Source organism: Tachyglossus aculeatus, chromosome 1, assembly GCF_015852505.1.
Source record: "Tachyglossus aculeatus isolate mTacAcu1 chromosome 1, mTacAcu1.pri, whole genome shotgun sequence".
In the NCBI taxonomy this organism is placed as follows: domain Eukaryota; kingdom Metazoa; phylum Chordata; class Mammalia; order Monotremata; family Tachyglossidae; genus Tachyglossus; species Tachyglossus aculeatus.
In genome coordinates this window covers 87,641,151-87,666,428 of record NC_052066.1, presented here as the reverse complement: position 1 = coordinate 87,666,428, position 25,278 = coordinate 87,641,151, and the positions used below count along the sequence as shown (strand labels likewise).

General features: G+C 43.6%; 1 protein-coding gene and 1 non-coding gene across 2 annotated transcripts in view; one reads left to right on the top strand and one right to left on the bottom strand.

Annotated features, from left to right (window-relative positions):
* Positions 1 to 25,278, top strand: part of SPSB4 (splA/ryanodine receptor domain and SOCS box containing 4) — a 235,948-nt gene that overhangs the window by 21,642 nt on the left and 189,028 nt on the right. The gene's annotated exons all lie outside the window — the stretch shown is intronic.
* LOC119934414 lies at positions 16,725 to 16,799 on the bottom strand. Its single transcript, XR_005452930.1, has one exon. It is a non-coding gene; the product is annotated as a small nucleolar RNA SNORD36 (small nucleolar RNA).

Here is a 25,278-nt window from a genome sequence, read left to right as displayed (position 1 = left end):
GGCCTCAGTTACCTCATCTGTAAGATGGGGATGAAGACTGTGAGCCCCATGCGGGACAACCTGATTACCGTGTATCCCCCCAGTGCTTAGAACAGTGCTTGGCACATTGTACGTGCTTAACAAATGCCATCATTTTTATTACTGATCCTATTTTCTTATTACTGCCTAGCATCCTATAAGAAACCTGAATTTCTCCAAATGAATAGCATTCACTAAACTATTTTGAACCTGTCCATTCTGAATTTAAATAGACCTCTGTAACGGAATAGGCAGATGGCATAGATAGATTCTCAGATGCACCAGTTATGTGAAGTCATTTTATTCCGTTGTCTGTTATCCCTACTTGGTTGCGTCCTCACAATAGTGGTGTGAAAGGGATTTTTTCTTTTAAACTGTGCAGTACAGCTAGATGGGTCAGTGGTTTTTTTTTTTTTTTTTTTGGTATTGGGTAGGTGCATACACTGTGCCAGGCACTGTACTAAGTGCTGCGGTAGATACAGTAGATATAGGTTAATCTGGTTGGACATAGACCATGTCCCACATGGGGCTCACAGTCTTAATCCCCATTTTCCAGATGAGGTAACCGAAGCACAGAGAAGTGAAGTGACTGCCCAAGATCACACAGCAGACAAGTGGCAGAGCTGGGATTAGAACCCAGGACCATCTGATTCCCATTCATTCAATTGTATTTATTGAGCACTTATGGTGTGCAGAGCACTGTACTAAGTGCTTGGGAGAGTACACTACAAAAATAGACACATTCCCTGCCCACAATGAGTTTATAGTCTAAATGGGGGAAGACAGACATTAATATAAATGACAGATATGTACATAAGTGCTGTGGGACTGGTAAGGGGATGTATATGTTGCCAACTTGTACTTCCCAAGCACTTAGTATGGTGCTCTGCACACAGTAAGTGCTCAATAAATAAGATTGAATGAATGAACAAAGGGAGAAGAGGTAAGGGTAAGGCCTCTTGAAGCTGTGCCCTCAATAAGGTTTTGAAGTAGCGAGAAGCGGCATGGCTCAGTGGAAAGAGCACAGGCTTTGGACTCAGAGGTCATGGGTTCAAATCACAGCTCTGCCAATTGTCAGCTGTGTGACTTGGGCAAATCACTTAACTTCTCTGTGCCTGAGTTACCTCATCTGTAAAATGGAGATTAAGACTGTGAGCCCCCCGTGGGACAACCTGATCACCTTGTAACCTCCCCAGCACTTAGAACAGTGCTTTGCACATAGTAAGTGCTTAATAAATGCCATTATTATTATTAAGTAGGGGAGAGTCTGTCAGGTATGAAAAGGGAGGGAGCTCCAGAGACAGGGCATGGGCGATGGGTCATTGGAAAGACTGTAAACCCAGTGTGGGCAGGGATTGTCTTTATTGCTGAATTGTACTTTCCAAGCAGTTAGTGCTCTGCATATAGTAAATGCTCAATAAATACGATTGAATGAATGAATAGACAAGATCAAGGCACAGTGAGAAGGTTAGCATTAGAGAAGCAAAGTGTGTGGGCTAGGTTATAGTAGGAGAGTAGTGAGGTGATGTAGGTGGGGACAAGTTGATTGAGTGCTTTAAATCTGTGCCTATCCACTATAACACACTGTTTCTCAAGTGCCTAGTACAACGCACCTCGCCACATGTGTACTCAACAAATGTTATTACAATTTGTGGCCTCATTTTTTCCTTTCTTGAATGTTTGCTCCAAAGTGATTCACTTTACGACATACTTTAAAATACAACTAGCAGTCTCTCTGGGCTCTGGAAACTTTGCTAGTATTAAGTTCCCTTTCATTAGTAGTTTTCCCACACTGTACATGTTTTCTTGATGGTAAAATTGGTTTGGCAGTTTTGATATTTATCCATAAACTAAGCTCAACAGCCTTGATATAATTTCCCTTGAGAGACATTCTTTGACTGTGGACACATGAAGGGCCCACAGGTAAATGCCCTGGATAATCATCTAGAACCATACAATCTCCTTTATGGGTTGCTGTTTTATTCCCCGCTTATGTTCAAAACAGATCCCGAAATGGGTTTATTGTTCTGTTCTATACAAAAGCTTTCACTTTCAGCATCCAGGAGTAACAGAGGCTTCACTGGCCCTGATCAAAACTTGATTTCTGAAATGTCGAGAGGCACCAGCCCTCTCTACTTGAGAGGGGAAGAAAAGCTCAGAAAAAATACTCAGATCCTGCAAACTCTGCAAGTTCAGATCCCCATAAGAATCCCTGTCTAGCTAGTGGTATGCTCGGGAAAGGGTGGAGTGAATCATTCATTCATTTAATCATATTTATTGAGTATTTACTGTGTGCAGAGCACTCTACTAAGCACTTGGGAAAGTACACTACAACAATAAACAATGACATTCCCTGCCCACAACAACCTCACAGTCTAGAGTGCGGGAGGAAGACATCAATAGAAATAAATCAAACTCACTGTTGACAGGGAGGTATTCTCCATAGTTACTCCCTGTTATCATTCCAACTTCAACGATGACACTTTTGAGGTAAGAGGAAAAGGAACCTCTGCTAAGGAAAGGGTGGGGTAATGGAGCAAAATAGCACACATCCCTAAAGACCACAGGGATAGGTGTCCTACGCAACCCTCCCCTGACATCAATACATAATGCCTTGTACCCACTACCAATTCCACAGGTGAAAATTGGGCTTCTAGAATTCCCTCATATTCACTCTTACTCCCTCCTAATGGCCTCGCAGATATGCAAATTCTTAAACTTTTGGTGTCCAGCCTTAAGCTTCTTTCCTCAAACCTAGAGCTGTCTGAAGCTCAGGCCAGCAGTCCATAATGAGAGGAATTTTAGGATGCTGGTATTTCAAATTGGAATTCATGAATCATTGCATGAGAGACATAATAGCATGGGAGATCCTGTTGTAAGTTAGCGAGGGCTGTTCTCCCTCTTACATAGGCCATGAGCCCCAAATGGGACAAGGGATTGTCTGATTTAATTGTGTTGTATCTACTCCAGTGCTTGACTCATGGTAGGTGTTTAACAAATAGCACTGTTCCCAGATATGTTGAACAAGACTTGTAAACAAGAGGCACCAGTGAGAGCTCAGTGAATATTATATGATGACCTTGGTATATTGAATAGAGTATACTTCTTTTACACTGGTCATTTAATCATGTTTTTTTTAATAATCGGGGTATTTAAGTACTTACTATGTGCCAGGAACTGTACTATGAACTGCAGTGGATATGAGCTAAACAGGTTGGATGTGGTCCCTGTCCCATGTGGGGCTCACAGTCTTAATCCCCATTTTATAGATGCAGTAACTGAGGTAGAGAGAAGTGAAGTGACTTGTCAAAGGTCACACAGCAGGCAAGTGGCAAAACCTAGATTAAAATAACAAGAAGAAGAACTGTGATATTTGTTAAGCATTTACTATGTGCTAAATGCTGGGTTGGGTACAAGCAAATTGGGTTGGACAAAGTCCCTGTCCCATGTGGGGCTCACAGTCTCAATCCCCATTTTACAGTTGAGGTAACTGAGTCACCGAGAAGTTAAGTCGCCCACAGTAGCATAGCAGATGAGTGGCTGAGCCGGGATTAGAACCCGTTAAAACTCGGACCCTTCTGGCTCCCAGGCCAATACTCTATTCTTGAAGTCATGCTGCTTCTCATCATGGCCTTGAGACCAGCATATGTAACCCTGGGGCAAGAATATTCTGAAGAAAGAGAACAGCATTTTCTGCTTCACTGAACTAGACAGTGATCCAGAAATTTGGAGGCTTCGGAGGTTTCCCCCATTCAGGGAAAGCAGTAGAGCAGCAGTGATGTAGCAGCCAGGGACAGTGTTCCCTAATCTCAAGCAGGAAAAATGTAGTAGCTGGGAGGTGGGGTGCTATGACTTTACTGGGGGTTCTCAGCCCTAAATCCCAACAGAAAGAGCCTCCAGAATCCTTTTGGGTGCACTTGAACCCTATCAGTCTCTGTTGGGTCCTAAAACCCTCCAGGTCTCTTGTTTTTCTAATAATAATAATGATGATGGTATTTGTTACGTGCTTACTATGTGCCAAGCACTGTTCTAAGCAGTGGGGGTAGATACAAGGTAAACAGGTTGTCCCACTTGGGGCTAACAGTCTTAATCCCCATTTTCAGACGAGGTAACTGAGGCCCAGAGAAGTTAAGTGACTTGCCCAAAGTCACACAGCTGACAAGTGGCAGAGGCGGTATTCGAACCCATGACCCCTGACTCCCAAGCCCATGTTCTTTCCACTTAGCCACACTGCTTCTCTGCAGGTTTGGGGATATTTTCTGCTCACTGCACCCCTATCGCTGCCACCACACTTTAACTGAAGCTCAGATGACTCCCTGCTGAATGCAGGTAAACTCTTTGTGGATGGGGAATATGCCTACCAACTCTGTTGTAGCGTGCTCTCCCAAGTGCACAGTACAGTGCTCTGACTAAGCTTTTTGTGGCCAGGTAACGTGTCTACCGACTCCGTTGTATTCTCCCAAGTGCTTAATTCCATGCTCTGACTGTAAGCTTGTTATGGCCAGGTAATGTGTCTATGAATTTCCAAGTGAATTTCCTCAAGTCGTCGTGTTCCATTTAGCCTCCGTACCCAAACTTCCTTTCCTTGATGACTAAATTGACATTCTCAACACAACCCTCTCTACATTATTATTATTATGGTATTTTTTAAGCATTTACTATGTGCCAAGCACTGTTCTAAGCACTGGGGGAGAAACAAGGTTATCAGGTTGTCCCACATGAGGCTCAGTCTTAATCCCCATTTTACAGATGAGGTAACTAAGGCACAGAGAAGTTACGTGACTTGCCCAAAGACACAGCTGACAAGTGGTGGAGCCGGGATTAGAACCCATGACCTCTGACTCCCAAGCCCCTGCTCTTTCCACTAAGCCACGCTGCTTCTCTACTGAACTCAATGCACTCGCTCCCCTATCCCTTGATTGATCTCATATCATTAACCCACAGTCCTGGATCACCTCCACAGTCCACTTTCTCTGTTCCTGTGCGTGAGCTGCAGAGCACTGCTGGGGTGAAATCTAGATATCAGACTGAACTTGTCCACTTCAAGTTCATTCTTGCGTGCTTTAACTCTGCCGTCTCCTCTACCTGGCAAAATTATTTCTCCATTTTTATTGATGCCCATACCCATTGCCCTTGTGTTTAACTCCCTCCCGGTCCCCCCACCTCCCCATTTCCTTGCCCCTAATGACCTGGCTACTTACTTTACTGTAAGAAATTGAAACTATCAGGAGTGATCTCCCTAAACTCTCCCCTGCTCTTCCCCAGCCCCTCTCTTTTCTTGCCCCTTCAACTCTCCCATTCTTACCAGCAGCATCTCAAGAGATCTGCATTCTATAAAAATCCACCCCCTCCGCCTGTGAATCTGACCCTATCCCTTCACACTTTATCAAAACACTTGCACCACCCTTCTTCCCTCCCTTACCACCAGCTTTAACTGTTAGCCCTCCACTAGCTTCTTCCTCACTGCTTTCCAACATGCTCATATCTCCCCTATCCTAAAAAACCCTCCCTCGACCCGTGACTCTGTCCAGTTATCATCCCATCTTCTATCCATTCTTTTCCAAACACCTTGAGCAAGTCATCTACATCCTCTGTCTCAGGTTTCTCTCCTCTAATTCTTTTCTTGACTCCCCTCCTATCTGGCTCTGTCCCCTTCACTCCACAGAAGCCACCCTCTCCTTCTTGCCAAATCCAGTGGCTTCTACTCCATCCTAATCCTCCTCGACCTTTAAACTGCCATCGACACTGTCGACCAACCCCTTCTCCTGGTAACGTTATCCAACCTCGGCTTCACTGACACCATCCTCTCCTGGTTCTCCTCCTATCTTTCTCATTCTTATTTCTCATTATCAGTCTGTTTGGCAGGCTCCTCCTCTGCCTCCCAACCCCTAACTGTGGGTGTTCCTTAAGCTTCAGTTCTGACTCCCCTTCTATTCTCCATCTACACCTAGTCCCTTGGAAAACTAATTCACTCCCATGGTTTCAACTACCACCTGTATGTGGATGATTCCCAAATCTTCATTTCCAGCCCTGATCTCTCTCCCTCTCTGCAGTTTTGCATTTTTTCCTGCCTTCGACATCTCTTTAGATATCCTGTTCCCACCTCAAACTTAACATTTCTAAAACAGAACTCCTTATCTTCCCACCCAAACCCTGTCCTCCTCCTGACTTTTCCATCACTGTAGACAGCACCACAATCTCACAGGTCCGTAACTTTGGCATTATCCTTGAATTACCCCTCTCATTCAACCCACATAATCTATCACTAAATCCTGTCGGTTCAAACTTCACAACATCACTAAAATGTGTTCTTTCCTCTCTTTCAAAACTTCTACCATGTTAATCCAAGCATTTATTGCATCCCACCTTGATTACTGTATCAGTCTCCTTTCTGACTTCCCTCCCTCTTTTCTCCCCAGTACTGTCCTGGTACATACAGACATCACTCTGCAGCCCAGATCATTTTTCTAAAAAAACTTTCAGTCCATGTTTCCCTACTCCTGAAGAAACTCCAGTTGTTGCCCATTCACCACCACATCAAACAGAAACTCCTTACCTTTGACTTTAAAAGCACTTAATCACTATGCCCCCTCTTACCTCACCTCACTATTCTCCTACTGAAACCCAGCCTGCACGTTTTGCTCCTCCAATGCTACTCACTTTATCTTGATCTCTGCTATCTCACCGCCAACCTTTCACCTGTGTCCTGCCTCTGGCCTGGAAACCCTCCCTTTTCATATATGACAGTGTATTACTCTCCCCACCTTCAAAGCCTCATTGAAGGCACATCTCTTCCAAGAGGCCTTCCCTAACTAAGCCCTCATTTCCTTGTCTCCCATTCCCTTCTGCATTGCCCAGACTTGCTCTCTTTATTCACTACCCACCTCCTCCAACCCCACAGCACTTATGTACATATCTATAATTTATTCATATTAATATCTGTCTCCCCTTATAGATTGTAAGCTCATTGCAGGCATAGAATGTGTTTGTTATATTTTTGTGTTATGTTCTCCCAAGTGCTTTGTACAGCTCCCAGCATACAGTAAGAGCTCAATAAATATGATTGATTGCTCTAACTCTAAGCTCACTATGATCAGGGAATGTGTCTACCAACTCTGCTGTATTGTACTCTTCCAAGCACTTAGCAAAGTGATCTACACTCAAATATGATTGATTGATTGACTATCCTGCTACCTTAATCCCAGGGTTGATATAAGGAACCTTGTGGAGAAAACGCTCGCTCCCTGGATCCACATGTCTACCAAGTTCCTGGAATTACTCGTCTAGCCCATACCATGGGAAAGACACTGGGATTTGAGAGCTCAACAGAATTTAGTGGCTTCTTAATTCAGTAACAATGAAAACATACCCAGTCCAAACCACCTATCCCTGGATCTACCACTTTTTCCCAAAGGACATACTGTGTTCTAGAGGCCGCTACCTCTGGGGGACAAAGTGGACTAAGAACCCCCTACTCAGTTCAAAGAAGGAACTCCAGGTGTTAAAGCCAGGCCAAGCATTCATATCTGGCTCTGAGATTGGAAGGTTCCTATCCTAGGATCAGAAAAAGACACCAAATCAAAACTTCCAGTGGTGCTAAACTTCCACAGTGCTAAATTCCTTGGAAACACAAACCAGAAGGGACACCACCCCTTCCATGCAAGCTCTTAATGGGCAGGGATCATGTCTACCAACTTTATTGTACTGTACTTTCCCAACTTCTCAGTGTAATGCTCTGCACATAGTAAGCATGGCCTAATGGACAGAACACATGTCTGGGAGTTAGAGGACCTGGGTTCTAATCCTAGTTCCACCACTTGTCTGCTATGTGACCTTGGGTAAATCACTTCACTTCTTGTGACTCAGTTATCTCATCTGTAAAATGGGGATTAAGACTGTGAGCCCTATGTAGGATAGGGACTATCTCCAACCCTATTATCTTTTATCTACCTTAGTGCTTAGTACCCCGTCTCAGCGTTGCACCTGGAGAGTTTCCAGTACTCTACCAGTCTTGACTTTGGGAGGAAGAGTCAAGCAGAGGCCTACCCATTCCATTCCTAGCTTGGGCAGTGCCTAGCGAGTCGAAGGCTATCTGCTACAAGTCAAAACTCACCTGTGCTGGGCAGCAGCAGCATGGGAGAGAGTCGAGGGGGGAGACTCAAGCTTACTGCATGGAAGGAGGCAGTGGTGAACTGCTTCCGTATTTTTACCAAGAAAACTACAGATCCACTACCAGAATGATTGATGATGGAGGTGGGGTGTTCTGGGAGAGCTGTGGCTATGGCATCGCTATGGATTGGAGACGACTCGATGGCATAAGACAAGTGCTTAGTACAGTGTCTGGCACACAGTAAGTGCTTAATGAACACTATTAAAAATACCATTGATTAGTGAAGGAGCTCAGAGCTTAGAACAATGCTTTGCACATAGTAAGCGCTTAACAAATGCCATCATTATTATATACCTGACCACCTCTCCACCAAGCTAGCTCTCTTCCTCCCTTCAAAACCCTACTGAGAGCTCACCTCCTCCAGGAGGTCTTCCCAGGTGGAGCCCCCTTTATCCTCTCCTCCTCCCTATCCCCACCGGCCCTACCTCCTTCCCATCCCCACAACACCTGTATATATTTGTACAGATTTATTATCCCATTTATTTTACTTGTACATATTTACTGTTCTATTTATTTTGTTAATGATGTGCATATAGCTATAATCCTATTTGTGATGATTTTGACACCTGTCTACATGTTTTGTTGTCTGTCTCCCCCTTCTAGACTGTGAGCCCGTTGTTGGGTAGGGACCATCTCTATATGTTGCTGACTTGTACCTCCCAAGCACTTAGTACAGTGCTCTGCACACAGTAAGTGCTCAATAAAAATGATTGAATGAATGAATATACTAACAGAGGAGATGGGCATAAAACTATTTACAGAGAAATCAAAATAAATCTTTGAATGTCTAATTTAAGAAATGTGTAGATCAAGTGCTAAGTGCTAATGAACTGTAGCCGTAATAGCAATCTATGCGCACCCATTGGATGAAATGCACTGTCACTGAGATAATGAATAACCACTCCAGTGGATCAAGGGAATCTGTGGGTTTCATTTGTGACTCAGGTGTTCATGGAAGAATCCAAAAGCTCACCCCAGAGTCCGAAACCACAGCCTTGCTCCTTCATTGATACCACGGCTTTAAAATACGGAAGTGAAGGGATAAAGAACTGACTCTACAGGTATAAAATCAGCAGTATTTATTGAGCACTTTGTGCCGAGCACTGTACTAAGCACTTGGGAGAATACAGTACAATGGATTTGGTAGACGTGCTCCCTGCCCACAGTGGGCTTACAGTCTAGAAGACAAGAGCATTGTTGGCAGAACAAGAACTATAGGTGTTGAAAAATTAGAAATTATTTAGAATTTCTAGAGGCACATTTCCCCATCTTCCCCATCAATTTTGGCCGGTGAAGGACTGGTCCTTAGTGTAAAAGAGGGATGGTTTAGCTTCTGACAGGAATTAGATGTTAACACCCTTGCTCTGGGATTCAGATGGTGAAGAAGGGAAACATTGCCTAACTCTAAGCCGAAGACCAAATTAGATTGGTGCTGAGTGACAGGGAATATATCTGTTTATTATATTGTACTCTCCCAAGTGCTTAGTACAGTGCTCTGCACACAGTAAGTAGTCAATCAGTATGATTGACTGACTGGAATAGTGCTTTATTCAGTGGTACCCAAGTGACCAGAAAAAATGTATGAATGAGCATCTAACACTCTGGATAGAGTTGCTCAATCTCTGGTAGGACCTGATCCTCTATTGCCTGAAAACCTCACTGAGCAAGTCAAGCTCTAATTATAAATGAGAATGAACTGAATTCAGCCTCCCAATCACATTGGCTGAATTCCAGTAAACAACACAAGGCTGTCTCAAGTCAGCATGACTGCCTTTGCATCTATTTGTTTCCGCTTTCTCCCAGAACCTGACTGATAAACGCACTTTAGGGTATAAGGAATAGTAAAGCTGATCTTTTTGCTTCATTTCTTTGGGCAGAACCACTGCCATCATTAATCCTAAATGTTTTTAGAATTTAAGGCCAATGCAAGAAACTCACAGTTCATATTTCCTGACAGCGATGCCTCTTTTCCCACTAATGCTAAATGCTGGTGGGGATAATTAATACCTCTACAGGCAGCCAAGTTCAACAGGTGAAGAGAAAGATTGGGAAGGGAAAAAAAATCAATCTAAATGATATGGAAACTTGCTGGGGCTCATTTAGATGGAGATTGATCAGACCCTGCAATTCTACCCCCAAGCAGAGAGCATTCCATGAATCACTGCTAATGGCGGTAAATGTTTGCAATCTGCTTAACCGAATTAGAAGAATGGAGGTATGAAAACAAAACCCCAGGGGTGGAGGTGCTTGAAAATCCAGGTGTTTTTCCCTTTGGAAAAAATGCCAGGAGTTTCCTCTCCATCCTGGCTGACCAGAGCAATTGCCAGTTAGTGTGATCAAGTTATAGAATCAACCAGCTGTATTTATTGAGTACTTCCGATGGACAGAGCACCGTACTAAGCATTGATTGGGAGAGTACAGTACAACAGAATTAGCTGACACATTCCCTGCCCATAATTGCCCATTCTGACCCCTGAAACTGTGGGAAAGTAGTGGGGTCAAAATTGGGGGCCCAGGCCACCTGCACTCTCCGGGGAAGAGCTGGTTTGGATACCTGCTCAGGAGTGGTGGAGCAGGTGTCTGAGGGGGATGGGCTAGTCTTGGATCCCCAAACTTGTCCTTCAGGAGCAGTTAGAGAGAGGGACCCCGGAGTGAGCCAAGAGTGGAAAGAGCATGGGCTTGGGAGTAAGAGGTCGTGGGTTCTAATCTTGGTTCCACTACTTGTCAGCTGTGTGACTTTAGGCAAATCACTTCACTTCTCTGGGCCTCAGTTACCTCATCTGTGGGATTAAGATTTTTTAGACTGAGCCCACTGTTGGGTAGGGACTGTCTCTATATGTTGCCAACTTGTACTTTCCAAGCACTTAGTACAGTGCTCTGCACACAGTAAGCACTCAATAAATACAATTGATTGATTGATTAAGATTGTGATCCCCGTGTGGGACAACCTGATTACCTTGTGTCCCCACTGCCTCCAGTGCTTAGAACAGTGCTTGGCACATAGTGCTTAACAAATACCAGTATTAGTATTAACTGTGTGCTTCCCTCAGCCTGGCAATGCTGGTAGTCATCTCTCGCCACCCACAGACACTGCCTTTTGCCTGGGCCTTTCCTGGAAGTTTGGCATCTGCAACTGAGAGTGGCTCCCCACAGTTACTCTTAAACCTTCCCATAGGAACCCCACAGAGCAGGTACAGGGCAAAAACCTTTAGAGATGGACTTCCAGTTCTCTGACAAAACCTGATAGTTTCCAGTTAAGGGCAGAAAGATTCAAAATGGTGGCTTTCTGGCCTTCAGCTCTTTGAAACTTGGCCCTTTCAGGAACCTAATTCCTTTAAAACCCTGCTCTCCGAAGGAAAAGTTGGCGCCATGGAACACTTTTAAGGACTTATGTTTTCTTCATTCTCTGGATTGGAGTAAATCCTAATGGTAAAATGAGCACTTGTGCCCAGTTTGGGCTGCTGAAGAAATGACACAAGCAGTTCTGCCATTTCTGAGACAGTTCTGGCTTAAATCCTGAAGCTTACAAATGAATTAGGGCTCCTTGCCCAGGACCTTGCACTTTGGGAAAAAGGGAGAGGTTGATGGCTTTGACAAATACGAATAATGATGGTATTTAAGTGCTTACTATGTGCCAAGCACTGTTGTATGCACTGGAGGGGATACAAGGTGATCAGTTTGTCCCACTTGGGGCTCACAGACTTAATCCCCATTTTACAGATGAGGTACCTGAGGCACGGAGAAGTTAAGTGACTTGCCCAAAGCCACACAGCTGACAAGCGGGGAAACTGGGATTAGAACCCATGACTTATGACTCCCAAGCCCGGGCTCTTTCCATTGAGCCATGCTACTTCTCAAATGCAAAGTCAGCCTTGCTATGGATGAGTACTAAATGGGCTGTGATTATTTACTGTGAATGTTGCTGTGATTATAGCTACTGTCTCTGATCTGGAGTGAAACATGATTTCTGAGCATCCCTGGACACTAATAAGATGGCCTGCTTGTTGGGGCCTTGGAAAATGTGCTGTCTAAGAATCAGACTAGACTTTGTTTAATATCCAGTTTATGTAATCAATTGAAAATTGAAGAAACGTGGGGCTTTCCCCCCAAAAATTGTTTGAAATGATAAAAAACAGATCAGACCAAAATTAAGAGAAAGTGTGAGGGGAGGAGTATCTGAAGAGAAGACTGGGCTGCCTGAAAAAAAAAAGGTGGAGAGGGAGGCTTTGAATAGAAATAATAGCAATAGTAATTGTTGAATCAATTGCTTATTTTGTGCCTGGCAATGCCGAAAACTGGAGTAGATAAAAGAAAATCAGGCCGGACACAGACAGTCTCTGTGCTTCAGGAAGCTCTCAGTCTGAGGGAGGCAGAATAGGTATTGAATCTTCCTTTCACAGGTGAGGAAACCGAGGCCCAGAGAAATTAAGTGACTTCTCCAAGGTCTCACAGCAGGCAAGTGGCAGAGAAAGGTGGTGGCTCTCTGGCCTCTTGTTTCCAATGCCAGGGAAGGGAATGTCCTTTGTGTCTGGATAGTGACCACTCCTGAGTCATCAGCCCTTGCTCCTCCACTGCTGTGCTCCATGTCAGAGTTTGGTTGCTTGAGGACTGAGGGAGTGGAGGCAATTACAGTGGATTAATGTGGAGCATTTCCCACAGGCAGAGCAGGCTCTAGGGTGGTGCCAGCATTCCTGTGGAGCCACCCCTCCTACCTCAGACGGTGCCACCCTTACCCATGCTGGTGAAGAAAGAAGTGCTGGCACTGCAGGCTCCCTCAGAAGGAGTGGAGCTGGGGAGGAGAGAGTGTGTGTGCGTGTAATATCTATTGAATGGTTACTTGTGCAGAACACTGTACTAGGTGCTTGGGAGAGTAAATAATAATGGCATTTATTAAGCACTTACTATGTGCAAAGCACTGTTCTAAGCGCTGGGGAGGTTACAAAGTGATCAGGTTGTCCCACGGGGGGCTCACAGTCCTCATCCCCATTTTACAGATGAGGGAACTGAGGCACGGAGAAGTGAAGTGACTTGCCCAAAGTCACACAGCTGACTAGTGGAGGAGCCGGGATTTGAACCTATGACCTCTGACTCCAAAGCCCGGGCTCTAAAATATAACAGACACATTCCTACCCACAAGGAGCTTATATTCTAGAGGGAGAGACAGACATTAATATAAATAAATTATAGATATGTCTGAGTGCTGTGGGACTGGGGCAGGGGATGAATAAAGGGAGCAGGTCAGAGTGACACAGAAGGCAGTGGGAGAAGAGGAAAAGAGGGCTTAGGGAAGGCCTCTTGGAAGAGATGTGCCTTCAGTAAGGCTTCAAAGGTGGGGAGAGTAATTATCTGTTGGATTTAAGGAGGGAGGATGTTCAGGCCAGAAGCAGGACTTGGGCTGGAGGTCAGCAGTGAGATTGTATACGCTAAAATCTGGCCTGAGATTGGCTGGCGAAACATTCCAGTTCCAGGACCACGACCTGCAAACTCAGTGTAATGGAGACAGCTGTAGCTCTCTTGTTGCTCTCAACCTGGCCCAAGTGTGGTATTTGGCAAACGTTTACTATTTATCAAGCACTGTATTAATCCCTCCCAGGGTCACATACGGAGAGTTTCCAGTATTCTACCAGTCTCGACTACGGGAGGGGGAGTCAAGCAGAAGCATATCCATTCCATTCCTAGCTTGGGCAGTGGCTAGCAAATGGAAGGCTATCTGCTGCAAGTCAAAACTCACCTGTCCTGGGCAGCAGCAGCACAGGAGAGAGTCGAGGGTGGAGACTCAAGTTTGCTGCATGGAAGGAGGCAATGGTAAACCACTTCCATATTTTTACCAAGAAAACTCTATGGATATACTTCTAGAATGATTGCAGATGTAGGTGGGGCATTCTGGGGGAGAACAACAGGCATTTATTCCCCATTTGACAGCTGAGGAAACTGAAGTACAGATAAGTTATGTGACTTGCCCAAGGTCACAGAGCAGTCAAATCAGGGAGCTGGGTTTATAACCCACATCCTTCTGACTCCCAGGGCTGTGCTCTATCGATTAGGCCACACTGCTTCTCTAGATCACTGGCCAGCATATGGCTTTGAGGAGGTAGGAAAGCATTGCAGGTGAAAGTTTAAGCAGCCTATGTCATTCTGGACGGGAGGGGTTAGTACTGGAATAACTCTTACAGCAGTGGCTGTGACCTGGGGAGTGGTGTGTTATCCCCCCTTCTCACCCCCACTCCCAGAATGGAGGGGGGATTAATCCCTCTCGATTTCACTCAATCATATTTATTGAGTGCTTACTGTGTGCAGAGCACTGTACTAAGCGCTTGAATCCCAGCCAAACTCCCCCAGCAACTCCCTATAGGGGCAAAGAGGGAGGGAGTCAGGACCTTCGGTTGGAGAGTGAGTCAATCAATGAATATTTAGTTATTTAGTGAGTGATCACTATGTGCAGATCACCGTATTGTTTTATCAGTTTTATTTATGGTATTTGTAAGGACTCAGTATGTGTCAAGCACTGTTCAGTGTGCTGGGGTAAGAATGAGTTAATGAGGTCAGACACAGTGCCTGTCCTACATGGGCCCCACTGTCTAGGAGGGAGAACAGAGCTATAAAATGGGGATTCAATCCTACTCCTTCTGTGGAACAGGGGCTGTGTACAACCTGATTAACTTATATCTACCTCAGTGCTTAGAATAGTGCTTGGCATATAGTAAGTACTATTATTATTAACAAGTACTATTATTATTGTTGATGATAATAATACTAATAACAGGTTTTGAATCCTCATTTTATAGTTGAGGTAACTGAGGCCCAGAGAAGTTAAGCAACTTGCCCTAAATCAAACAGGGGGCAACTGTTGGAGCCCAGATTAGAAACCACTTCCTCCGATTCCCAGGCCGGTGCTCTTCCCATTAGGCCATGCTGTTTCCTACACACTCTGATGCACTGTACTCTCTCAAGTGTTTAGTAGAGTTGGTAGTCACATTCCTTGCCCACAAGGAGCTTACAGTCTAGTGGGGGGTGGGGAAGAATTGCTTTATTATAATGCAAACGGTATCTCCAGTGATTTCTCTGCTATCCAATGCCCTTTCCCTCCCTCTCATCAGCTGTGCCGGCTACTTAGTTAAAGCAAGTGCGGGATCCATATCTAGGAAAGAAAGGAGCCTTGGAATCATGTCTTGGTTTGTTCCTTTGACTAAAATAGATTGAATGCTTTAACATCTGGATTTCAATCTGTAACTCTTGCTTTTGTTGATTATTTTCTTCTAGGCTTTTCTGTTTCTGTTTTACATTTTCTTTTAATGTTACATTTTTTTCTCAAGATCCATTTGGGTGATTGATATATCAGCATTTCACACTTCTTAGTATATGATCCATAGTCTACATAAAACATCAATAACATTATTGAGAAGCAGCATGGCTCAGTGGAAAAAGCCCAGGCTTGGGAGTCAGAGGTGGTGGGTTCTAATCTCGGCTCTGCCACTTGTCAGCTGTATGACTTTGGGCAAGTCACTTCACTTCTCTGTGCCTCATTTCCCTCATCTGTAAAATGGGGATCAAGACTGTGAGCCCCAAGTGGGACAACCCGATTACCTTATATCTATCCCAGCACTTAGAACAGTGCTTGGCACATAGTAAGTGCTTAATAAATACCAACATTGTTATTATTATTAAGCGTAAGGGCATTGGCATTACTGATTTCACCATGGATGACAAGTATGATTCCTGGGTAAGGAAGTATGGTCCGATCTAAACTTGCAAGTAATCAATAAATGGTATTTGTTGAGGCTTACTGTATGCAGAAAACTATACTAAGCATTTGGGAGAGTACAGTAAAACAGAATTGATAGACATGGTGCCTGCCTGTCTTTATAGTTGAAGCCCAAACATTTGGGTGCAGAGAGATAGCAAATTTCTGAATTTGCTAGTATAGAACAATGGAAAAAGAATCAATTTAATGGCATTTATTGAGTGCTGACTTAGTACGGAGCACAGTTCTAAGCTTGGGAAAGTACGAGTCAGCAGACACATTCTGTTCCCACAGCGAGAAGAAGTGTGGCCTAGTAGATTCTGATCCAGATTCTGACCTTGGCTCTGTCACTTGTCTGCTGTAGAGCCTTGGGCAAGTCCCTTAACTTCTCTGTGCCTCAGTTATCTCATCTGTAATGATGATGATAATAATAATAATAGTATTAAGCACTTACTAGGTGCTAAGCACTGGCATAAATATAAGGTAATCAGATTAGACACAGTCCTGGTCCCAGATGAGGCTCACAGTCTTAATCCCCATTTTACAGATAAGGTAACTGAGATGCGGAGAAGACAAGTGACTTGTCCAAGGTCACACAACAGACAAATAGCAGAGTGCTGTATCCACTATGGCATGCTGCTTCTCTCTGTGAAATGGGTAATAAGACTGTGAGCCTCATGTGGGACATGGACTGGGTCTACTCCAGTGCTTAACACAGTGCCTGGTACATAGTAAGTACTTAACAACAACAACAAAAAGCCAAAAAGAGCTTACAGCCTTGAGTGGACAGCTGTAGCTCAGGTGAAAAAAATCTCATGTGTTTGATCAACACAGTTATTTCTGGTGAAGAAATTCAAACATCATTTTAAGTTAGATTCTTCCAATATTCAACAATTATTTCATATGATTGGTAAGAGGAATACTAGTCCTGGTGAGCTGGAGCTGGTGGGGAAAATCAGAGTGGTACAGAAGCAAAAGAGCTGCAAGCTAAGTCCAATCAATCAATCAATTGTATTTATTGAGCACTTAATGTGTGCTTGGGAGAGTACAATATAACAGAGGTAGTAGACACATGGTATGAGACAAGGCAAGACAAGTAGACAAATTCCCAGCCCACAATGAGTTCACATTCTAGAGACAATGAGGTGAGAGCTATTGCCGGGGGGTGTCCCCAAAGACTTTCCCACAAAAAGGGGAGTCCATGACACTGACTCCAAGGTAGGGGTGACCAAAATTATCATAACACTCTTCCCTCAGAAATTAGGCATTGCTTCTCAAAACACTCAAAGTGTCCAACTGAATATTGAAAAAATCAACAAGTTTAAGAGAAGAGTTGGATTCATGGATGAGAACTTAAGGATTATTGGAAGAAGGTTGGGAAATAGGGATATGATGTGACACATCCCGTGCCTTATGAATGCTTTCTAAAGACAGCAATCATCACATATTTGTTCCCAGCATCCTTTGATGCCACTGACAGACTTAATACTGAGTTGGCTGGACCACTAATTATTTATTTATTTTATTTGTACATATTTATTCTATTTATTTTATTTCGTTAATATGTTTTGTTTAGTTCTCTGTCTCCCCCTTCTAGACTGTGAGCCCACTGTTGGGTAGGGACCGTCTCTATATGTTGTCAACTTGTACTTCCCAAGTGCTTAGTACAGTGCTCTGCACACAGTAAGCGCTCAATAAATACGATTGAATGAATGAATGAACTGATTTGACCTTGTATGTCTTTTTTGTGGTCTTATGTAATTGAAGATGTCTCTTTCTAGTGGTTTCTAAATGGGATTCTCTTTTCAACTTGATTTTCAGAAAAAAAATCATTTATTTCAATAATGCATATTTAATTTGCATGAAACAAAACTGAATAATAATAATAATATTGGTATTTGTTAAGTGCTTCCTTTGTGCAGGCACTGTACTAAGCACTGGGGTGGATATAAGCAAATCAGGTTGGATACAGTCCCTGTCCTGCATGGGGCTTATGGTCTTAATCCCCATTTTACAGATAAGTAGCTGAGGCATAGAGAAATGAAGTGACTTGAAACTTTCTTTTCTCAACTGTTATGCCAAGGAAGTGTTTTTGGAGAACTTTTAAAAAAAATCTTTCTTCTGACCTTTGACAATTCTATGTATTCTTTTGAGAAGCAGTATGGCCTAGTGGAAAGAGCATGGGCCAGGGACACAGAGAACCTGGGTTCTAATACTGGCTCTACCCAACTGTCTGCTCTGTCATTTAGGTCAAGTCAGTTAATTTCTCTGTGCCTCAGTTACCTCATCTGTAAAACAGGGATTAAGACTATGAGCCCTGTGTGGGACAGAAATTGTGTCCAACCTGCTTATCTTTCATTTACCATAGTGCTTAGTGTGGTGATTGTTGCACAGTAAGCACTTGATACCATTTTTTAAAAAAAGGAGATGTTTCGTGGGACAACCTGATTACCTTGTATCTACACCAGCGCTTAGAACAGTGCTTTGCACATAGTAACCGCTTAACAAATGCCAACATTATTATTATTACTTAAGACTTTACTTTGTGTGCTGAGAAACCCTACTGTATTTATTTTCATTGTGTTATCACTTAATTGTTCAGGACTCAGCAATGTATCCTAAAGGCATAAAGATTTCCTTTTCTTCATCATTCTGCTATAAATGTATTATTGTTAAAGCATCTGCTTTTATTTAAGAAAGTGTAGCTCCACTTGAAAGCAATAAAAGAAAAAGAGCAATCCTTGTGTTTTCTTCGGTAGGTGAGTTTATACTATTTTTTGAACAAAACAAAGTTCTGTTGCAATCACTTGCTTTTGGTCTCCAGTGAGTTATTTTCTGATGGTTCAAATTTTCTCATTTTCAGTAGCAAACAGCAGAATTTCTTTCTGTCTTGATCTGTTGTAAACATTTCCTCTAAAATATATCGGTTCAAAAGTTCCTGTGTAGCACTGACGTGATTTGTAGTAGCTGAAACCTGAACATTATCTTTGGCTTAAGATTGTTCAAATCAGTTCCACCCTGCAGGGTGTGAGCGCTGGCAGTGTATTTTGTACAAATTACATTGCTGCCATGGTATGGATTTTACCCTAAGGGGTTGCAGTCTAAATTGCCCAAATGAGAACAGTTTGTCTCCAGTGTCTTCGGTCATCTTGAGTTAGACTCGTTAATAGCAGCTTCCCCTTGGTGTAGTTTGGGACTAATATTTAGCATTACCTTTTCAATTAGACAGCTCCAATCCAGGTTTACATCCTAAGCAGGTTAAAAAGTCTTTGATCTTTTTATCGGTACACATGGAGTTGGGGGGATGTTCACAGATGTTCTCATTAGCAGCACCCTGTTGTCAGACCACTATACATTAGGTAAAATAAGAAGAAAACCCACTCCCTGCCCTTGAGGAGTTGCCCTGTAATTTATCTTTGTTTCGGATTCAGGGTCATCATCTGCTTTCATTTTGGATTTCAGAAAAGGAAAACATTAAGTTCTAGTTCACCTCCTCTTTCTCACTAGACTATAAGCACCTTGTAGACAAAGTAATGGTGTTTACTAACTCGCTTGTATTGTCCTCTCTTAAGTGCTTAGTGCTCTGCATAGAGTTAAGTGCTCAATAAAAAAACAAAACACTGATTTCTTCTTTCCACCCTCCAACTTTCTCTAGCAAAGTCTATGATATCCCAAATTAACACCCACTCCTTTAGAAAGGGAATTCCATGTGGGACAGAAACTTTTGTCTGATATGATTGTATTGTATCTAAGCCCATTGCAAGGTGTGTCAATCAGTCATTCAGTCCATTGTATTTGAGTGCCCACTGTAAGCATAGCACTGTGCTAAGCACTTGGGAGCGTTCAATATAACAGACACTTTCCTGCCCACAACAAGCTTACAGGCTAGAGGGGGAGACAGACATTGATATAAGTAAGTAAAATTACAGATATATACATAATTGGAGAGGGGATGAATAAAGGGAGGAAGTCAGGGTGACTCAGAAGAGAGAGGAAAAAGAGGAAAGGAGGGCTAAGTCAGGGAAAGCCTCTTGGAAGAGATGTGCCCTGAATAGGTGGGAGAGTAATTGTCTGTCGGATATGAAATGGGAGGGTGTTCTAAGTCAGAGGCAGGATGTGGGCGAGAGGTTGGCAGCCAGATAAATGAGATCGAGTTAGAGTGAGAAGATTAGCATTAGAGGAGTGAAGTGCGCAGGCTGGGTTGTAGAACATAATACTAATGAAATTAATTGGAGGTGGACACCATGCTGGAAGTTCATTGACAGCCTGGAAGGCCACACTTGCCGGTTGGCTTTACTGATTCCACTTTACCTCCCTGTCTTGTCGCTCACCTAGGAGTCAAGCAAAGAAATGACAAGTCAATCATGGCTAAATTGGCTGAGGTGCTGTCACAGAGTATTGCTTAGTTGGGTTTAGTCAATGAATCACTCATTCTCTCTGTCCGTCCTGAGACGTTTTATAAGTAGACCTGTCAGGCCTCCTCCTGAGCCCTGCTCATCAGAGTTTGTGTCCACAAAGAGTAATCCACCCCACCCAGCATGTTGTAATGCAAAAACTTGTTCCCTGGATAATTATCTTCAAAGTCATTTCCTCTCCTGCCAAAACCCAATCTATAGGAATTGATTCTCACTCATTAGTGGCCCCACTGAGTCTCGTGGATAGGAAGGCCTAAATTACATATTTCCAGCAGTACTGTCTGCATTTCGAGACCTGTCGAGGAAAAACAACTAAACCCACAGTACAAAACAATAGCAAGATTCTTTGAGGAGAAGTTAATGTCCAATACTTTGCCCAACTTTGCTCTGCTAAGAGGAAATTAATCCTAAGCTCCCCAGTGTGCAAAGAAAGTAGGAGTTCATGGAAAAATCTCTCCTCAGGAAGAAGGCCGTGAGGTAAGAGGGATCCGGGTTGTGTAAGACTGGTGAAGTCCTAGGGTGGCGTGTCGTTCTTCAGGGTCAGGTCCCTGGTATAGGCCCTGTATCTCTTTTTCCCCATCGTCTCTGTCCAGCATGTGAGAGGGACTCAGGAAATATAAAACACAACAGAGAAGCAGTGTGGTTTAGTGGATTAAGTCTGGGCCTGAGAGTCAGAAGGACATGGGTTCTAATCCCAGCTCTGTCACATGTCTGCTGTGTGACCTTGGGCAATTCACTTCTCTGTAACTCAGTTACCTCTTCTGGAAAATGGGGATTAAGAGTATAAGCCCCTTGTAGGATAGTTAATCCAACCTGATTAATGTGTATCTATTCCAGTGCTTAGAAAAGTGTTTGGCATATGATAAGCACTTAAGTACCATAATTATTACTATTATTGACTAAGGCAGCACAGGATACTGCTTTCTGGAGCATAGTTTGATTTTTTTTCTCTTTCCTTTCCCTTTCCCTTTCCCTTTCCCTTTCCCTTTCCCTTTCCCTTTCCCTTTCCCTTTCCCTTTCCCTTTCCCTTTCCCTTCCCCTTTTCCTTTCCTTTTCCTTTCCTTTCCTTTTCCTTTCCTTTCCCTTTCCTTTCCTTTCCTTTCCTTTCCTTTCCTTTCCTTTCCTTTCCTCTCCTTTCCTCTCCTTTCCTCTCCTTTCCTCTCCTTTCCTCTCCTTTCCTCTCCTTTCCTCTCCTTTCCTCTCCTTTCCTCTCCTTTCCTCTCCTTTCCTCTCCTTTCCTCTCCTTTCCTCTCCTTTCCTCTCCTTTCTTCTTTCCTCTCCTCTTTTCTTTCCTTTCATCTCTTCTTTCCTTTCCTCTTTCCTTTCCTTTCCTCTTTCCTTTCCTCTTTTCTTTCCTTTCCTTTCCTTTCCTTTCCTTTCCTTTCCTTTCCTTTCCTTTCCTTTCCTTTCCTTTCCTTTCCTTTCCTTTCCTTTCCTTTCCTTTCCTTTCCTCTTTTCTTTCCTTTCCTTTCCTCTTTCCTTTCTTTCCTTTCCTCTTTTCTTTCCTTTCCTTTCCTCTTTCCTTTCTTTCCTTTCCTCTTTTCTTTCCTTTCCTTTCCTCTTTCCTTTCTTTCCTTTCCTCTTTTCTTTCTTTCCTTTCCTCTTTTCTTTCTTTCCTTTCCTCTTTTCTTTCTTTCCTTTCTCCTTTCCTTTCCTTTCCTTTCCTTTCCTTTCCTTTCCTTTCCTTTCCTTTCCTTTCCTTTCCTTTCCTTTCCTTTCCTTTCCTTTCCTTTCCTTTCCCCTTTCCTTTCCATTCCTTTCCTTTCCTTTCCTTTCCTTTCCTTTCCTTTCCTTTCATTTCCTTTCCTCTTTTCTTTCCTTTCCTTTCCTTTCCTTTCCTTTCCTTTCCTTTCCTCTTTTCTTTCCTTTCCATTCCTCTTTTCTTTCCTTTCCTCTTTTCTTTCTTTCCTTTCCTCTTTTCTTTCTTTCCTTCCTCCTTTCCTTTCCTTTCCTTTTCCTTTCCTTTCCTTTCCTTTCCTTTCCTTTCCTTTCCTTTCCTTTCCTTTCCTTTCCTTTCCCCTTTTTTCCCCTTTCCCCTTTCTTTTCCCCTTCCCCTTTCCCCCTTTCCTTCTCTCTTCTCTCCCCTCAATCTTCTCTCCTTCTCTTTTTCTTTTTTCCTCCTTTCACTGCCTGCATGAATTTATCATAGTGCACTCAGGAGCTCAGACAGGAGACCAGGGCTCACCTGGGTACTTAGGGTAAGATGAAGAGATCACGGAGATGTCATGGGGAAGAGGCAGGGTGTCATTGCATTGGGTTTTAAGACTTGCTATTTCCCCAAAGTAGGACAAACATGAATAGTTTCTGTACCCCAGGACTGATGGTGCCACCAAGAAGCACACCTGTCAGGAGGAAGTGGCTGGGATAGGAAGTAGAATGAGGCTTTGAGGCTGGGGAAGGCTGAGGCCTGGCACTAAGCACCTGCTGGGTACAGAGCACTGTATTAAATGCTTGGAAGAGTTCAGTAGTTAGATGTTACAATATTTAATAATGATTATGGTACTTAAGTGCTTACTATGCACCAAGCGCTGTTCTAAGCCCTGGAGTAGATACAAGATAATCAGGTTGGACATAGTCCCTGTCCCAAATGAGGTTCACACTCTTAATTTCCATTTGACATATGAGGTAACTGAGAACCAGATAACTTAAGTGACTTGTCCTAGGTCAAACAACAGGCATGTGGTGGAGCTGGATTTAGAACCCAGGTCCTTTTGACTCTCAGGCTGTGCTCCATCCACTATTCACTAATAACAATTACAGTAGTAATAAGAATAATAATTACCAATATTATTCTTATATTTTGTTATATTGTATTAATAATCATTATTCTTATTCATTCAATCGTATTTATTGAGTGCTTACTGTATGCAGAGCACTGTACTAAGTACTTGGGAAGTACAAGTTGGCAACATAAAGAGACGGTCCCTAACCAAAAACAGGCTCTAAGCCCGCTGCTTCAATAATCAGGATGATATTTAACTGCTTACTATGTGTTAAGCACTGTTCTAAGAACTGGGGTAGATACAAGCTAATCAGATTTGGAAATAGTCCCTGTCCCAGGTGGGGTCATGCTCGTTTATCCCCATTTTATAGATGAGGTAACTGAGGCACAGAGAAGTGAAGTGGCTTGTGTAAGGTCACATAGCAGACTAGTGGAGAAACCGGGATTAAAACACGAGTCATCCTGACTCCCAGGCTTGTGCTCTATTCATTCATTCAGTCATATTTATTGAGCGCTTACTGTGTGCAGAGCACATACTAAGCGCTTGGGAAGTACAAGTTGGCAACATACAGAGATGCTCCCTACCCAACAACAGGCTCACAGTCTAGAAGGGGGAGAAAGACAACAAAACAAAACATGTGGACAGGTGACCATGTCCTTACCTTGCAAGAATTTACAATCTAGCAGGGAGACAGACACCAACTCATAAATAAAGAACTGGAGAATGGCAAACAACATTGCTCCCTGAGTCTGCAAATTGAACCCATTCATTTAGATTTCCCATCTGTTGCTGGAACCTCTACAGAAGGATGCACCCAGGTTCACCATTAATAATATGTATATGTATATATGAGGAGCAGCGTGGCTCAGTGAAAAGAACCCGGGCTTGGACGTCAGAGATCATGGGTTCTAATCCCGGCTCCGCCACTTGTCGGCTATGTGACTTTGGGCAAGTCGCTTAACTTCTCTGTGCCTCACCTGATCTGTAAAATGGGGATTAAGACTGTGAGCCCGACATGGTACAACCTGATCACTTTGTATTCCCCCCAGCGCTTAGAGCAGTGCTTTGAACATAGTAAGTGCTTAACAAATACCATCATTATTATTTTATTGTATAGTATAATAAACTCCTCACTCTCGGCTTCAAGGCCTCGCCCCATCCTACCTCACCTCCCTTCTCTCCTTCTCCAGCCCAGCCCGCACCCTCAACTCCTCTGCCGCTAACCTCCTCACTGTGCCTCGTTCTCACCTGTCCCGCCGTCAACCCCTGGCCTGGAATGCCCTCCCTCCACACATCCGCCAAGGTAGCGCTCTTCTTCCCTTCAAAGCCCTACTGAGAGCTCACCTCCTCCAGGAGGCCTTCCCAGACTGAGCCCCTTCCTTCCTCTCCCCCTCCTCCCCCTCCCCATCCCCCCGCCTTACCTCCTTCCCCTCCCCACAGCACTTGTATATATGTATATATTTATTACTCTATTTTATTTGTACATATTTATTCTATTTATTTTATTTAGTTAATATGTTTTGTTTTGTTGCCTGTCTCCCCCTTCTAGACTGTGAGCCCGCTGTTGGGTAGGGACCATCTCTGTATGTTGCCAACTTGTACTTCCCAAGCCCTTAGTACAGTGCTCTGCACACAGTAAGCATTCAATAAATACAATTGAATGAATGAATGAAGATAACGGTGGTATTTGTTAAATCCTATGTGCCAGACACTGTCTTTCTTATGCTGCTGAGTCGTCTCCAGCCCGTAGCGAGGCCATGGACACATCTCTCCCAGAAAGCCCAATCTCCATCCGCAACCCTTCTGGTAGTGTATCCTTAGAGTTTTCTTGGTAAAAATACGGAAGTGGTTTACCGTTGCCGCCTTCCACGCAGTAAACTCGAGTCTCCGCCCTCAACTCTCTCCCGTGCCACTGTTGCCCAACAAGGGTGAGTTTTGACTTGTAGCAGATTGTCTACCACTCGGTAGCCACTGCCCAAGCTAGGAATGGAACGGACAGGCCTCTGCTTGACTCTCCCTCCAGTAGTTGAGATGGGAGAGAACTGGAAACTCTCCAGGTGCGACCCTGAGAGAGGAAGCACTGATGTAGCTACAAGATAATCAGGTCCCATATGGGACTCACAGTCTAAGGAGGAGGGAGCACAGGTATTGAATCCCCATTTTGCAGATGAGGGACTTGAGGCACTGATAAATTAAGTGACTTGCCCAAGG